Source organism: Neovison vison, chromosome 1, assembly GCF_020171115.1.
Source record: "Neovison vison isolate M4711 chromosome 1, ASM_NN_V1, whole genome shotgun sequence".
Taxonomy (NCBI): Eukaryota; Metazoa; Chordata; class Mammalia; order Carnivora; family Mustelidae; genus Neogale; species Neogale vison.
The window spans coordinates 8414643-8431412 of NC_058091.1; the positions used below are offsets into that span (position 1 = coordinate 8414643).

The following is a 16770-nucleotide window of genomic DNA, read 5'->3' on the forward strand; positions in this document are numbered from 1 at the left end:
AGTGTCACTTGCTTAATTCTGACTATGTACACATGGAGCCCCAGCACTTGTGAGTGTACATTATGGACTTCACTAAATACAACAAAGGAGAAGAGCCATGAGAAAAACACAAGCCTGAGAGCAGAGTAAGAGGAGACAAGATATAGATGGTTCTGCAGTTCATGTATGAGGGAGAGCCTTGGGACTGTCCCTCAGCTGACATCAGAGCCTCCTACTGAAAGCATCTCTCTGCTTTCAGTATCATTACAGCATTTACAAAATAAATATCAAGGCCACTAAGAGTTGTTTCACCAACAAATGACAAACTCCATTGTATTTCATAGATAATGCACAGGATTTTCCAGAGTAATTTTGACTGATTTTCAAATTATAAGCCATCTTCAGAAACTAATTCCCACCCAAGATGCTTGCTCCATTGCCTCTCTCCAGCATTGGCCCTGGCAAGTTTCATTCCAATGATGAAAGAAGCTGGGACTATGTGTGGTATCCCCAGGCAAGTGGGGGCTGGTGGAAGGAAGCCCAGTAAAGAATAGCAGAGTATTGGGCCAACAGGCCCAGCTTATAGATGGAGAGAATGAAGCAAATCTAGGAAGCATGATGAAGGGGAGGGGCAGTTGGTAGTGGAGTAGGAGGACCCTAGGGAATGTGTCCCATGAATACAACTAGATAACTATCAAATATTCTGAATACCCCAGAAACCAACCTGAAGATTGGCAGAACAAGTTCCGCAACTAAAGGAAGAGAGGAGCCCACATCAGAGAAGATCAGAAGTGCAGAGATGCAGCATGGAAGAGAAACAGATCATGGCTACTGTGGTAGGAAGGGAGCCATGGTCACAGTAAGGCAAGAGATGGACTAGCACACAGGGAAGTGCATGGGAAAAATGAATCCCCATAGCAATTGGCTTAGAAAGTGAGAGAGGCCAAATTTTGTGACTTCTGACAACCAGGAGGCCTTCAAGCCTAGAGTTTTAAAGGTCAGTGGGCTTGGCTCTGGGAGAGCCCAGAGGATATTAAGGCTGCCCTTATAGAGAAGGCTGGGCAAACAGCATGACATGCAGCATGGAAACAGTGATCCGAAGCTCACCTGGAGCACACAATGAGGAGGTTATTCACTCATCTCAGAGTGCATCCCAGAGAGATGGCATTCACAGACCATGCCAGGAGCAAAGGAACCGGCAGGCATCGTTTCCCTCTCCCACCCCTCTGCATAAGCACAGGGCTACTTGCAGGAACCAGCACAGTGCCAACACTGGGTTCCTAACTTGTTTACACCAAGTCCCAACCTCCTGGAAGAACTGCCATTCCCCAAGTCACAGTTTCTTCAGTCCCAGCATGGCAGACCCCCTCCACTGGAAGATCAGCCCAAACCACTGCCAGTATCACATCTTCTGACCTGGGAGTTTTGCAAGGTCTCAGTTCTGGCAGTGATGGTGACAGGTCTCATTTCACAAGCAGACCAGAGCACACCTACTCAAAACTCGTGTGTTTAGGCCAGGAACCAAACATGACTCACAACAGACAAAGAGAGACTTTGCAGATGGCTGGCCTGAAGGATAACATGGCCAGGACACAACAGCAGAACACATGCAACCCACATTGAAGATACTCTCAGAATCACCAGGCCCTGATGAACAGGGCACCCTGTACTGCAGGGTAATACAGGACCTCTTCTCCATAAAGCCATTAGAACAAGAGACATAATTGACTTTCCTAACACAGAGAAACAGTCAGAGAGACTTAAACAAAATGAGAAGACAAATAAATTTATCTCTAATGAAAGAACAGAATGAAGTCACAGCCAGAGATCTAAGCAAAACAGATATAAGTAACATGCCTGATGGAGTACAAAAGTAGTGATCATAAGGATACTCATCGGGCTTTACAAAAGAGGGGAAGACATCAGTGAAACCATTAACATGGAGATAAGAAATAACAGCAGAGATAAAGGGCTTGATTAACAAAATGAGAAACATGTTTGATGGAAGCAGCAGCAGTTTGGAAGAGGCAATGGGATGAATTAAATAACCTAGGCTGTTATTTAAAAATTAAAATAAAAAAAATTAAAAAAAAATAGAGGATCAGGAGAAAAATCTCAGCAAAGGAAATTTGTCACATAAAAGCAAGGTAATAAAAGACATTTTATTTCATAAAGTAAAAAAAAAAAAAAAAAAACCCTAGAAGAGGAAGATGGAGACAAGATGGCGGGGAAGTAGGAGGAGGCGCCATTTCAACCTGTACCCTAAAGTGAGCTGATTACCTACCAAAGAACTCCGATCACCCATGAAATCAGCCTGAGATCAGAATTACACACATCTGGATCTCTATGGGGGCAGAAGACATGGGTGGGCAGGTAAAGCAGAGTGGGAACGTCGGACTGATATCAGAAGATAAACAAAAGGGGGAGGGAGCCTCCAGAAGCGACCCATTGGAAAGTAATACCCCCATTCAAGAGCGCCCTGCACCGGGGACCAGCATTAACTTGGAGTCTGGTTGAAAGCACTCAAAAAGAGCAAAGGATCGCAGGGGGAAATTGTGGGAATCAGGGCGGTTAGGGACGGGGGCTTAAGTCCCCAGACCCAGGACAGCCACCCCTGGCGCTGAGCCAGAGAGAGCGCGGCAGAGAAACCAGGTCTTGGTCCCTGAGCTGCCAGCGTGTCTGAGATCGCGTGGGGTCCGGCTCCCATGAGGGGCTGGGAGCCTCACCAGCCGGCACAAGCACAGACTTTTTACAGTCCCCACCCGAGCCCCATGCCGAGCTATCAGAGTCTGAACCGCACCCTGCGCTCTCCCCTGAGCGAGGTGCGCGCAGGTGCCAGCTGGCAGCCCTCGGACCCGGGAAGACCAGGCACTCCCAGCCCAGGCCAGTGGGAAAGTCTCAGTGTGCGGTCACTGCTTGGTACCTCTCTGGCAGTCTGGAGCTGCCCAGACAGCCACTGCTGTCGTGGTTTGGGGTACAAGCAGGAGTTCCTGTGTCTCCAGGGATTGCAACTCGGAATGTGCTCTGCCAGTGCCCGAGGGGGAACTTATGTGCTCTGGAGCACTTACAGGGGAACAGACTGAGGCTTCTCTCTGAGAGGGAGGTCTGGGTGCAGTTTGCTTTCCTCCAAATCTCCAAAAGCCATCAAAAGCTGTCAAGGCAAGAGAAAACAAAAACAAAACCAAAAATGAACAAACAAACATAAAAACCTCCAGAGAACAAAAGCCTGAAGAACTGGTTTCCTCAGAGCCCACCCCCTTGAGGGGGGCAGGAATACTTAACTCAGGGAACATTGCCTGAAAACCCACGTGGCAGGCCCCTCCCCCAGAAAGTCAACCAGGAAAAAAAAAATAAATAAATAAAGGAAAAAATAAAAAAGACTACAAGAGAACAACCATGACGACTTCATAGATACAACTTTTATTTTTAATTCGTTCCCACTATTCTGGTTCATTTTTCTTTATATAGATAACTTTTTAACCTATTTACCATCACAGTGAGATGTCCAGTACATCAAATTCCATTATAACCTTTTAACCTGAACTTTTTGATACATATACCCATGTTTTTCTATTTTTAAATTTTTTTAAATTTTAGTTTAGTTTAGTTTATTCTTTTTTATTTTTATTTTTTAACATTCATGTAGAGTTAAACTTCAAGGTAATCCCCTTTCCCCAATCAGTGCTACTCTTATAGGAAAACCAATTTTTAATCCCCCTTTATCTTAGGAAAGTTGAGTCCTTTAGCAAAGATATCAAGATACATCCAAGAAGAATCAAAATAACCTTCCTCACCCACACTGAGAACTTATAACCACTCTCCTATTTTTTCTTCTGCCAGTGTTTCTGTGTATCTGTGTTTGTCCTGATAGTATCTAAATCTTATACTTGGGGTTCTTTTTGACGACGTTCTTTTTTTTTTTTTTTTTTTTTTTTTTTGCTTTTAGATATATATATATTTTTTTCTCTTGTCATATACTTTTATCAGTCTTTTTGTTTGTCTGTTTTTGTTTGTATACACCATAAATCTTACCTTGTGGCCCATTTGGGCTGAGCCTTCTCTTTTATCTTTTTTTTTCCTGTCTCTCTCTCTCTCTCTTTTCTTTTTCTTTTCTTTCTCTCTCTCTCTCTTTTTTTTCCTTCGTTTGGGTGGGGACTCCTGATTGCTCAGAAGCATTCCAGGGTGCACCTTGACTGCACCACAGTCGATACATCCAGCTACATCTGTTCAGCCATCTCTCACTAAAATGACTAGGAGGAGGAATACCCAACACAAGAAAAATACAGAGGATGGGCCTTCTGCAACAGAGCTAATGGCTATCAACATAGACAATATGTCAGAAAGAGAATTCAGGCTAACAATTATCCAGGCAATAGTTAGGTTGGAGAAAGCCATGGATGACCAAACGAAATTGATTAGGGCAGAACTGAAAGCCACCAGGGATGATGTTCACAATGCTCTCAATGAGTTCCAATCTAATCTAAATTCTCTAAAAGGTAGGGTAACTGAGACAGAAGATAGAATTAGTGATCTGGAGGACAAACAGAGAGAAAGGATCAGGAGGAAGCCTGGAACAAACAGCTTAGAAACCATGAAAACAGAATCAGGGAAATAAATGATGCCATGAAATGTTCCAACATCAGAATTATTGGAATCCCTGAAGGGGAGGAGAAAGAAAGAAGTCTAGAAGATATAGTGGAACAAGTTCTCCACGAATATTTTCCCAATCTCGCAAATGGAACCAGCGTTCATGTACTAGAGGCAGAATGGTCTCTCCCAAGATTATAGATTCTAAAAAAACATCAAGGCACCTGATAGTAAAATTGAGAAATCATAATTGTAGATACAATCTCTTGAAAGCCGCTAGGACAAAGAGCTCCTTACATACAGAGGAAAGACCATCAGAATAACGTCAGACCTGTTCACAGAAACCTGGCAAGCAGAAAGGGCTGGCAAGATATATTCAGGGCACTAAATGAGAAGAACATGCAGCCAATAATACTTTATCCAGCAAGACTGACATTCAAAATGAATGGAGAGATAAAGACCAGCAAGGCTTAAAAGAGTATGCGACCACCAAGCCGACACTGCAGGAAATATTAAGGGGGGTTCTATAAAAGAGGAAAATCCTAAGAATATCATTGAATAGAAATATAGAGACAATCTGCAGAAAGAAAGACTTCAAAGGCAACATGATGTCAATAAAAATGTATCTATCAATAATCACTCTCAATGTGAATAGCCTAAATGCTCCCCTAAAATGACACAGGGTTGCAGATTGGATAAAACAACAGGACCCATCCCTATGTTGTCTACAAGAGACCCATTTTGAACCTAAGGATACACCCAGACTGAAAGTGAAGGGATAGATGCATCTTTCATGCCAATGGCCCTCAAAAGAAGGCCGGGGTAGTGATTCTCATATCAGATAAATTCAATTTTAAACTAAAGACTGTAGTCAGAGATACAGAAGGACACTACATAATTCTTAAAGGAACTATCCACCAAGATGATCTAACAATTGTAAATATCTATGCCCCCAATAAGGAAGCAGCCAATTACATAAGAAAACTATTAATCAAGATAAAGAGTCATATTGATATGAATACATTAATAGTAGGAGATCTTAACATGCCTCTCTCAGTAATAGACAGATAATCCAAGCAGAAAATCAATAAAGAAACAAGAGAATTGAATGACACATTGGACCAGATGGACCTCATAGATATATACAGGACATTCCACCTAAAACAACAGAATACTCATTCTTCTCAAGTGCACATGGAACCTTCTCCAGAATAGACCACATACTGGGTCACAAATTATGATTCAACCAATACCAAAAGACTGAGATTATTCCCTGCATATTCTCAGATCACAGTGCTTTGAAACTGGAGCTCAATCACAAGAAAAGTTCAGAAGGAACTCAAACACTTGGAAGCTAAAGACCACCTTGCTTAAGAATGCTTGGATCAACCAGGAGATCAAAGAAGAACTTAAACAATTCATGGAAACCAATGAGAATGAAGACACTTCAGTCCAAAACCTATGGGATACAGCAAAGGCAGTCCTAAGGGGGAAATATATAGCCATCCAAGCCTCCCTCAAAAAAATAGAAAAATCCAGAATACATCAGCTTTCTCTACACCTTAAAGAACTGGAGAATCAACAACAAATCAAACCAACTCCACACATAAGAAGGGAAATAATCAAGATTAGAGCAGAGATCAATGAGGTAGAAACTAGAGATACAGTAGAACGTATCAATGAAATTAGAAGCTGGTTTTTTGAAAGAATCAATAAGATCGATAAACCATTGGCCACACTAATCCAAAAGAAAAGAGAGAAAGCTCAAATTAATAAAATTATGAATGAAAAGGGAGAGATCACAACTAACACCAGGGAAGTAGAAACAATCATCAGGAGCTATTATCAACAGTTACATGCCAATAAGTTAAGCAACCTAGATGAAATGGATGCATTCCTGGAAAACTATAAACTTCCAAAATTGAACCAGGAAGAAACTCACAACCTGAATAGACTGATATCTAGTAACGAGACTGAAGCAGTGATCAAAAACCTCCCAAAAAACAAGAGCCCAGGACCTGACGAATTCCCTGGGGAATTCTACCAAACTTTCAAAGAATAAATAATGCCTATTCTCCTAAAGCTGTTTCAAAAAATTGAAGCAGAAGGAAAACTTCCAGACTCTTTTTAAAATTTATTTATTTATTTTTATTTATTTTCAGTGTAATAGTATTCATTGTTTTTGCATCACACCCAGTGCTCCAGACTCCTTTTATGAAGCCAGCATTACCCTGATCCCCAAACCAGGCAAAGACCAAACCAGAAAGGAGAATTTCAGACCGATATCACTGACGAATATGGATGCTAAGATTCTCCACAAGATCCGAGCAAATAGGATCCAACAGCACATTAAAAAGATTATCCACTATGACAAGGTGGGATTCATCCCTGGGTTACAAGGATGGTTCAACATTCGCAAATCAATCAATGTGATAGAACAAATCAATAAGAGAAGAGAGAAGAACCACGTGGTCCTCTCAATTGATGTAGAAAAAGCATTTGAAAAAATCCATCATCCATTCCTGATTAAAACACTTCAAAGTATAAGGATAGAGGGAACATTCCTGAACTTCATAAAATCTATCTATGAAAGACCCACAGTAAATATCATCCTCAATGGGAAAAAGCTCACAGCCTTCCCACTGAGATCAGAAACACAAGGAGGCCCACTCTCACCACTCTTGTTTAACATAGTATTAGAAGTCCTAGCAACAACAGATGACAAAGAGAAATAAAACGTATCCAAATTGGCAATGAAGAAGTCAAACTCTCTCTCTTTGCAGATGACATGATTCTTTATACGGAAAACCCAAAAGACTCCACACCCAAACTACTGGAACTCATACAGCTATTCAGTAATGTGGCAGGATACAAAGTCAATGTACAGAAATAAGTGGCTTTCTTATACACTAACAATGAAAATACAGAAAGGGAAATTAGAGAATCGATTCCATTTATATAGCACCAAGAACCATAAGATATCTGGGAATAAACCTAACCAAATAGGTAAAGGATCTGTACTCAAAAAACTACAGTACACTCATAAAAGAAATTGAAGAAGACACAAAAAGATGGAAGACCATTCCATGCTCTTGGATTGGAAGAATAAACATTGTTTAAATGTCTATACTGCCTAGCGCAATCTATACTTTTAAAGCCATTCCGATAAAAATTCCACCAGTATTTTTCAAAGAGCTGGAGCAAATAATCCAAAAATTTGTATGGAATCAGAAGAGACCCCGAAATGCTAAGGAAATGTTGAAAAACAAAAATAATACTGATGGCATCACATTACCTGGTTTCAAGCTTTACTACAAAGCTGTGATCACCAAGACAGCATGGTACTGGCATAAAAACAGACACATAGACCAGTGGAACAGAGTAGAGAGCCCAGATATGGACCCTCAACTCTATGGTCAAATAATCTTCGACAAAACAGGAAAAAATATACAGTGGAAAAAAGACAGTCTCTTCCATAAATGGTGCTGGGAAAATTGGACAGCTATATGTAGAAGAATGAACCTCAATCATTCTCTTACACCATACACAAAGATAAACTCAAAATGGATAAAAGACCTCAACATGAGACAGGAATCCATCATAATCCTAGAGGAGAACATAGGCAGTAACCACTTCTATATCAGCCCCAGCAACTTCTTTCAAGATATGTCTCCAAAGGCAAAGGAAACAAAAACGAAAATGAACTTTTGGGACTTCATCAAAATCAAAAGCTTCTGCACAGCAAGGAAACAGTCAACAAAACAAAGAGGCAACCCAAGGAATGGGAGAAGATATTTTCAAATGACAGTACAGACAAAAGATTGATATTCAGGATCTATAAAAAACTTCTCAAACTCAACACACACAAAACAGATAATCATATCAAAAAATGGGCAGAAGATATGAACAGACACTTCTCCAATGAAGACATACAAATGGCTATCAGACACATGAAAAAATGTTCATCTTCACTAGTCATCAGGGAGATTCAAATTAAAACCACATTGAGATATCACCTTACACCAGTTAGAATGGCCAAAATTAACAAGACAGGAAACAACATGTGTTGGAGGGGATGTGGAGAAAGGGGAACCCTCTTACACTGTTGGTGGGAATGAAATTTGGTGCAGCCACTTTGGAGAACAGTGTGGTGACTCCTCAAGAAATTAAAAATAGAGCTTCCCTATGACCCTGCAATTGCAAAGATATAGATGTCGTGAAAAGAAGGGTCATCTGTACCCCAATGTTTATAGCACCAATGGCTACGGTCGCCAAACTGTGAAAGAACCAAGATGCCCTTCAACGGATGAATGGATAAGGAAGATGTGGTCCATATACACTATGGAGTATTATGCCTCCATCAGAAAGGATGAATACCCAACTTTTGTAGCAACATGGACGGGACTAGAAGAGATTATGCTGAGCGAAATAAGTCAAGCAGAGAGAGTCAAGTATCCTATGGTTTCACTTATTTGTGGAGCATAACAAATAATGTGGAGGACATAGGGAGATGGAGAGGAGATGGGAGTTGAAGGAAATTGGAAGGGGAGGTGAACCATGAGAGACTATGGACTCTGAAAAACAACCTGAGGGTTTTGAAGGGGCAAGGGGTAGGAGGTTGGGGGAGCCAGGTGGAGGGTATTAAGGAGGGCATGTTTTGCATGAAGCACTGGGTGTGGTACAAAAACAATGAATTCTGTTATGCTGAAAAGAAATTTAAAAAACAAAAAAACCTAGAAGACAGAGTAATGGAAAGTAATCAAACTGAACAAAAGAAGGAAAGAATAATTATGCAAAACAAGAACAAATTTAAGGAACTCCGTGACTCCATCAAATGTAATAACATTTGTATTATAGAAGTCCCAGAAGAAAAGAGAGAAAATGCAGCGGAGAATTTATTTGAAGAAATAATAGCTGAAAATGTCCTTAATCTGGGGAAGGAAACAGAAATCTGGATCCAAGAGTCACAGAGACCAGCCCCCTGCCAAAAACCAACAAAAGTAGATCCACACAAAGACATACTGTAACTAAATTGGCAAAATAAAGTGATAAAGAAAAAAATACTAAAGCAGCAAATGAAGACAATTACATACAAAGGAAACCTGATAAGGCTATCAGCAGATTTTTCAGCAGAAACTTCCTAAGCCAGAAGAGAGTGGCATGATATATTCAAAGTGCTGAGTGGGAAAAACTTGCAGCCAAAAATACTCTATCCAGAGAGGCTATCATTCAGAATAGAGGGAGAGATAAAGAGTTTCCCAGACAAACAAAAACTAAAGGAGTTTATAATCACTAAATCAGCCCTGTGAGAAATATTAAAGGGACTGCTTCAAATAGAAAAGAAAACCAAAAATGACATGAATCTTGGAATACTGAAAAAATAAAATAAAGTTTAAAAAAAGGAAATACAATACCAGTAAAAATGAATATTTCTGTAAAAAAATAAGCCAGGGAACTCACAAAATAAAAGGATGTAAAAGTATGATGCCATATATCTAAAACATGGAGGGGGAGAGGAGAAAAGAATGGGTTCAAACTTAAATAACCATCAACTTAATATACACTGCTACATGCAGAAGATGTTATGTACAAACCTAACAGTAACCACAAATCAAAAACCACTAATATATGTGCAAAGAATAAAGAGAAAGAAATCCAAACATCACTAAAGAAAACAAGTAAACCACAGAAGAGAGAAGGACAAGAAAGGATCAGAGAGAATCTTCAGAAACAACCACAAGACGAGTAATAAAATGGCAATAAATATGTACCTATCAATGATTCTTTGAACGGAAAGGGACCAAACATTCCAATCAAAAGACAGAGAGTAACAGAATGGATAAAAAGAAAACCCATCTATATGCTGCCTGCAAGAGACTCATTTTAGACCTGGACACCTACAAACTGAAAGTGAGGTGATGTAGAAATATTTATAATGCAAATGGATATCAAAAAAAGCTGGAGTAGCAAAACTTAAATTGGACAAAATAGACTTTAAAACAAAGACTATGACAAAAGACAAAGAAGGGCACTATAAAATAATAAAAGGAAAAATCAAACAAGAAAATACAACAATTCTAAATATTTATGCACCCAACATGGGAGCACTTAAATACATAAAACTGTTATAATGAACATAAAAGAACTACTCAATAATAATACAGTAATAGTAAAAGACTTTACTACCTCACTTTTATCAATGGATGACATTGAAATCCAAACATAGCACTAAACAGAAAGTCAAAAGAAAACAATGACTTGGAATAACACACTGGACCAGATAGATTTAACAGATACATTCAGAACATACCATCCTAAACCAGCAGAATACACATTATTTTCAAGTGCACATGGAACATTCTCCAAAAGAGATCACATACTGGGCCACAAAGCAAACCTCAACAGGTTCAAAAAGACTGAAATCATACCTTGCATTTTTTTTCTAACCGTAACATTAAAAAACTTGAAGTCAACCACCAAAAAAAAATAATAAAATCAGAAAGACCACAAATACATAGAGGTTAAATAACATCCCATTAAACAGTGAATGGGTCAACCAGGAAATAAAAGACCTCTAGAACAGATAAACAAATTTAGTAAAGTCACAGGATGTAAAATCACCATATAGAAAGTGCTGCATCTCTATGTATCAGTAATGAAGCAGCAGGAAGAGAAATTAAAGAATCAATTCTATTTATAAGTGCAACAAAAATATAAGTCACCAAGGAATAAACCTAACCAAAGGGTGAAAAACCTGTACTCTGAAAACTATAAAATGGTGATGAAATAAACTGAAGATGACATGAACAAATCGAAAGACCTTCTATGATCATGGACTGGAAACAAATATTGTTAAAATGTCTATAGTACTCAAAGCAATCTACACGTTTAATGCAATCCCTAACAAAATACTGAGAGCATTTTTCATAAAACTAGAAAAAATAATCCCAAAATTTGCATGGAATCACAAATACCATGAAAAGCCAAAGCAATCTTGAAAAAGAAAAGCAAAGCTGGAAAATCATGCTTCAGAGCTATGGTAATCAAAACAGTATGGTACTGACACAAAAACAGACACATAGATCAATACAATGAAATATAAAATCCAGAAATACACCCACAACTATATGGTTGATTAATCTTTGACAAATGGTGTTGGGAAAACTGGACAGCAACGTGCAAAATAATGGAACTAGACAATTTTCTTACCCCATACACAAAAAATAAACTCTGAATGGATTAAAGACCTAAATCTGAGATCTGAAAGCATAAAATGTTTATAGCAGCAATGGCCACGGTCGCCAAACTATGGAAAGAACCAAGATGCCCTTCAATGGACGAATGGATAAGGAAGATGTGGTCCATATACACAATGGAGTATTATGCCTCCATCAGAAAGGACGAATACCCAACTTTTGTAGCAACATGGATGGGGCTGGAAGAGATTATGCTGAGTGAAATAAGTCAAGCAGAGAGAGTCAATTATCATATGGTCTCACTTATTTGTGGAGCATAACAAATAGCATGGAGGACAAGGGGTATTAGAGAGGAGAATGGAGTTGGGAGAAATTGGAAGGGGAGGTGAACCATGAGAGACTATGGACTCTGAAAAACAATCTGAGGGGTTTGAAGTGGCGGGGGGGTGGGGGGTTGGGGTACCGGGTGGTGGGTATTATAGAGGGCACGGATTGCATGGAGCACTGGGTGTGGTGAAAAAATAATTAATACTGTTTTTCTGAAAATAAATAAATTAATTTATTTAAAAAATTGTTTAAAAAAAAAAAAGAAACCTTCACAATCCAAAAAAAATCCTAGAAAAGAACACAGGCAGTAATTTCTCTGACATCAGCCATAGCAACTTCTTTCTAGGTAAGTCCCCTGAGGCAAAGGAAACAAAAGCAAAAATAAACTATTGTGACTACATCAAAATAAAAACCTTCTGCTCAGCAATGGAAGCAATCAACAAAATTAAAAGGCAACGTACTGCATGGGAGAAGATATTTGCAAGTGACATATCTGATAAAGGGTTAGTATCTAAAATATATAAAGAACTTCTAGGGGTGCCTGGTTGGCTCAGTGGGTTAAAGCCTCTGCCTTCAGTTCAGGTCTTGATCCCAGGGTCCTGGGATTGAGCCCTGCTTCGAGCTCTCTGCTCAGCTGGGAGCCTGCTTCCCCTCTCTGCCTGCCTCTCTGCCTACTTGTGATCTCTCTCTGTGTCAAATAAATAAAATCCTTAAGGTAAAAAAAGAACTTCTATAACTCAACACCAAAAACCCCAAATAATCCAATTAAAAATGGACAGAAGACATGAAAGATATTTCTTCAAAGAAGACATTCCAGATGGCCAACAGACTCATGAAAGATGCTCGTCATCACTTATCATCAGGAAATGCAAATCAAAACTATAATGAGATATTACCTCACACCTGTCAGAATGGCTAACATAAAATACACAAGAAACGCAAGATAAGGGAGGATGTTGGTGGAAAGTAAAATGCTACACTGTTGGTGGGAATGCAAAATGCTGCAGCCACCGTGGAAGAGTGTGGAGGGTCCTCAAAAGTTAAAAATAGAACTACCCCAAGATCTTGCAATTACACTACTGGATATCTACCCAAAGAATACAAAACAGAAGCACTGGGTGTTTTATGCAACTAATGAACCATTGAACACCTCATCAAAAACTCATGCTGTACTATATGGTAGCTAACTGAACATAATAAAAATAAATAAAATAAAATGAACTTATCTATCTATGGAAAACTACAAAAAAAACCACCCCACACTAATTCAAAGGGATACAGTCATCCCTGTGTTTATAGCAGCATTATGTACAATAGCCAAGATATGGAAGCAGCCCAAGTGTCCACTGAAACATAAATGGATAAAGAAGTGGTAGATATATATAATGGAATATTATTCAGCTGTAAAAAAAGAATGAAATATTGCCATTTGCAATAGCATGGATGGAGCTAGAGAGAATGATGGTAATCAAAACAGGTCAGAGAAAGACAAATACCATATGATTTCATGCATACATGGAATTTAAGAAACAAAACAAACAAGCAAAGCAGAAAGACAGAAAGAGAGAGAGACTGAAAGCAGGAAACAGGCTCTTAACTCCAGAGAACAGATGGTTACCAGAGGGGAGTGGGGTGGGGGTTGAGTAGGAAATGGGTGATGGGTATTAGGAGTTAACTTCTCATGTTGAGCACCTGGTGATTAAAATTAAAACTTAAAAAAAAAAAAAAAGGAAGTCTGGAGAATGAGAGAGTGCGCAATGAGGTCTGACAATGAAATGAAAGAAATCCAAGGAGACACTGAGGTTTCAGACCTGGAGAGCTCTCTGGGTTATTGTGAAACAATCGTTACCCTGTCTCATGTTATTTTAAAGAGGAACAATTTGGGGGATGCCTGGGTGCCTCATCAGTGAAGCTTCTGCCCTTGGCTCAGGGTCCTGAGATTGAACCCCATGTCCTGTTCCCTCCTCCTCAGGGAGTCTGTTTCTCCCTCTTCCTCTGCCCCTCCCACTGCCCCCTTGTGCACACACACACTCTCTCTCTCAAATAAATAAATAAATAAATAAATAAAATCTTAAAAAAAGATGAAAATGAACAATTTGGTTTTCTGACAAGAGAGTGAGTTGTTTCTGTCCACTGTAACTTCAGTTCAATCGCAAGCCCTTCAGGGGCACAGGCGGTCATCTGTGGTTCTTCTGTGTGTCCCAGAGAACCCAATCCACCCGCACTAGATGATTAATCATCACTTGTGAATTTTATTTTACAAAATTTTGAATGAAGCCAGAGTAACAAAAACAACAGTTACTCTATCCTTTCTAGTTTACCACATGAACTTTCTCATAATGACACCACCACCACAATGATAAAGATAAAACATTTTTCAAATAAATTTACTCCAATTCTACATCAGGACTGACCTAAGGCACCAAACATAATCCTGCTCATTTTGCTTTGCTTTTTTTTTTTTTTAAGATTTTATTTATTTATTTGACAGAGAGAAATCACAAGCAGTCAGAGAGGCAAGCAGAGAGAGAGAGAGGGAAGCAGGCTCCCTGCTGAGCAGAGAGCCCGATGCGGAACTCGATTCCAGGACCCTGAGATCATGACCCGAGCCGAAGGCAGCGGCTCAACCCACTGAGCCACCCAGGCGCCCTCACTTTCCCTTTCAGAATCTATCATTGGAAGGTACAAAAAATCACCATCTCCATAGCATTATTTATTAGGGAACTGGAAATCAGAACCACCGAGAGACATCACTTCACATCCACTAGGATAGCAAGAATCAGAAAGACAGAAAAGCAAGGTATTGGTGAGGATATAGAGAAATTGGAAGCTTCATGTGCTGATGATGGGAATGCAAAATGGTGCAGCCATTGAGGAAAACACGTTAGCAGTTCCTCCCAAAGTTAAACACAGAGATACCACTGGACACAGTATCTCTCTTACCAAGTGTATACCCTAGGGAACTGAAAACGGGTGTTAAAAAAATTGTACACACTGTTCATAGCAGCATTATTCATAATAATACCCAAAGGTGAAAACAACCCAAATGTCCATCAGCCAATAAATGGGTAGAATGTGGTTTATCCACACAATGGAATATTGATCAGCAGGAAAAGGAATAAAGTACAGATCTACTCTACAATGTGGATGAAAATTGAATACAATTCACGCTGAGCTGAAGATGCCAGACACAAAGTCCACATCTTGTAGGATTTCATTTATATGAAAAGTCCAGAAGAGACGAACCCATAGAGACGGAAAGTGGATTCATGGTTTCCCAGGGGTTAGCGGGGGTGGGAGGGGGATGAGGAGTAATGACTAAGAGGTATGGAGTTTCTCTGGAGGGTGATGAAATTGTTCTAGAATTTGATAGTGGTGATGGTTGCACAATCCTGTGACTATACTAAAAGCCACTAAACTATACACTTTAGAAGAGTGAACTTCATGGTATGTGCATTGAATCTCAAGAAAGCTATAATTTAAAATTTTTAAAATAAAAATAACTACAATTAGAATTAATACAGGGAATAAAATATAGATTTGTTAGTGGAGCAGCATAAATAAAAAAGGAAGGTCAGCCATACAGGAATGTTTTTAAAATAATAATAATAGTACATCATAACATTATATAAAGATCCTAAGATTCTCTCCACAAATTTAATTTTTTCCAAAGACTTTGTATTGATTTATACTTATTTTGAAAATGCTGCCTAGAGGCAAATTATAATTAACACTTGGCTACTAATTTGGCCTGGGCTAGGGAAGTGGATGGATGACATAAGAGAAATGAAAAAATACACATACATCATGATTTGCCAAAAAAAGAAGAAGAAGAAACAAAAATACTAAGAAAAACATTGACTTTTGTGCCACATAAAAGTCCCAAAATCCAAAGTAAATGAAAAGAATATGGTATAAGCCCTCTTAGACAAAGGAAAATGCAAAACATTCATAATAATAGTAGTAATTCAATCCAAAGCCAAAATAGTCACTCTCCTGTTTGCAAACAATTATTAAGTAAATATCTGTTCCAATTACACACACACACACACACACACACACACACACACATTAGTGTATGCAGAAGAGAAAGGTCAAGGGAAGTACATAATGTTTTCATACCAGAAATCCAAAGGTAAATTCCAAATCATGCTCCCTGGGGAAAATGATAATGTGTGAATCTTCTCCCCAGTGACCCTCTTCTCAGCATGGTTCCTTATTCTTTGGTGTGAATTTTTAGATGGGTCCGATGTTCCTGTTTACTTGGAGCTTTTCTGCAGGATGGCCGACTTCAAAAAGAATTCCCATTTTGAATACAGCATCCAAGTTCAAGCTGATCACGGTCAAGAAGGCTGTGTAAAGAATTCTGGGTGTGCAAAATGATTCCTGAAATGAATCATCTTCACTCTGCATCAGCTTAAAAAGACATAAGTTTCATAGCCTATGTGGTGATTCTTTTCCACCTAAGGGAAAGAAGGTGAATTTTTCTCCTCCGGGCCAGACACCAGTGTAGGATGACCTCTTCCAAAGCAGCCTGAACAGGGACTGAGCAGAAAAGATGATGAGTCTGCAGGTCCACTGGGATCTGACCGAAGTGTCCTCGCTTCTATTCCACAGGAGGAACTGGCCATTCTCAGCAGGAAGACATGGTAGGGGCAGAGGACAGTCCTGACTGCGTGTC

The 16770-nt window shown here is 39.3% G+C and overlaps 1 protein-coding gene across 3 annotated transcripts in view; it reads right to left on the reverse strand.

The window, feature by feature from the left end:
• Positions 1-16770, reverse strand: part of FNDC1 (fibronectin type III domain containing 1) — an 87389-nt gene that overhangs the window by 25899 nt on the left and 44720 nt on the right. The gene's annotated exons all lie outside the window — the stretch shown is intronic.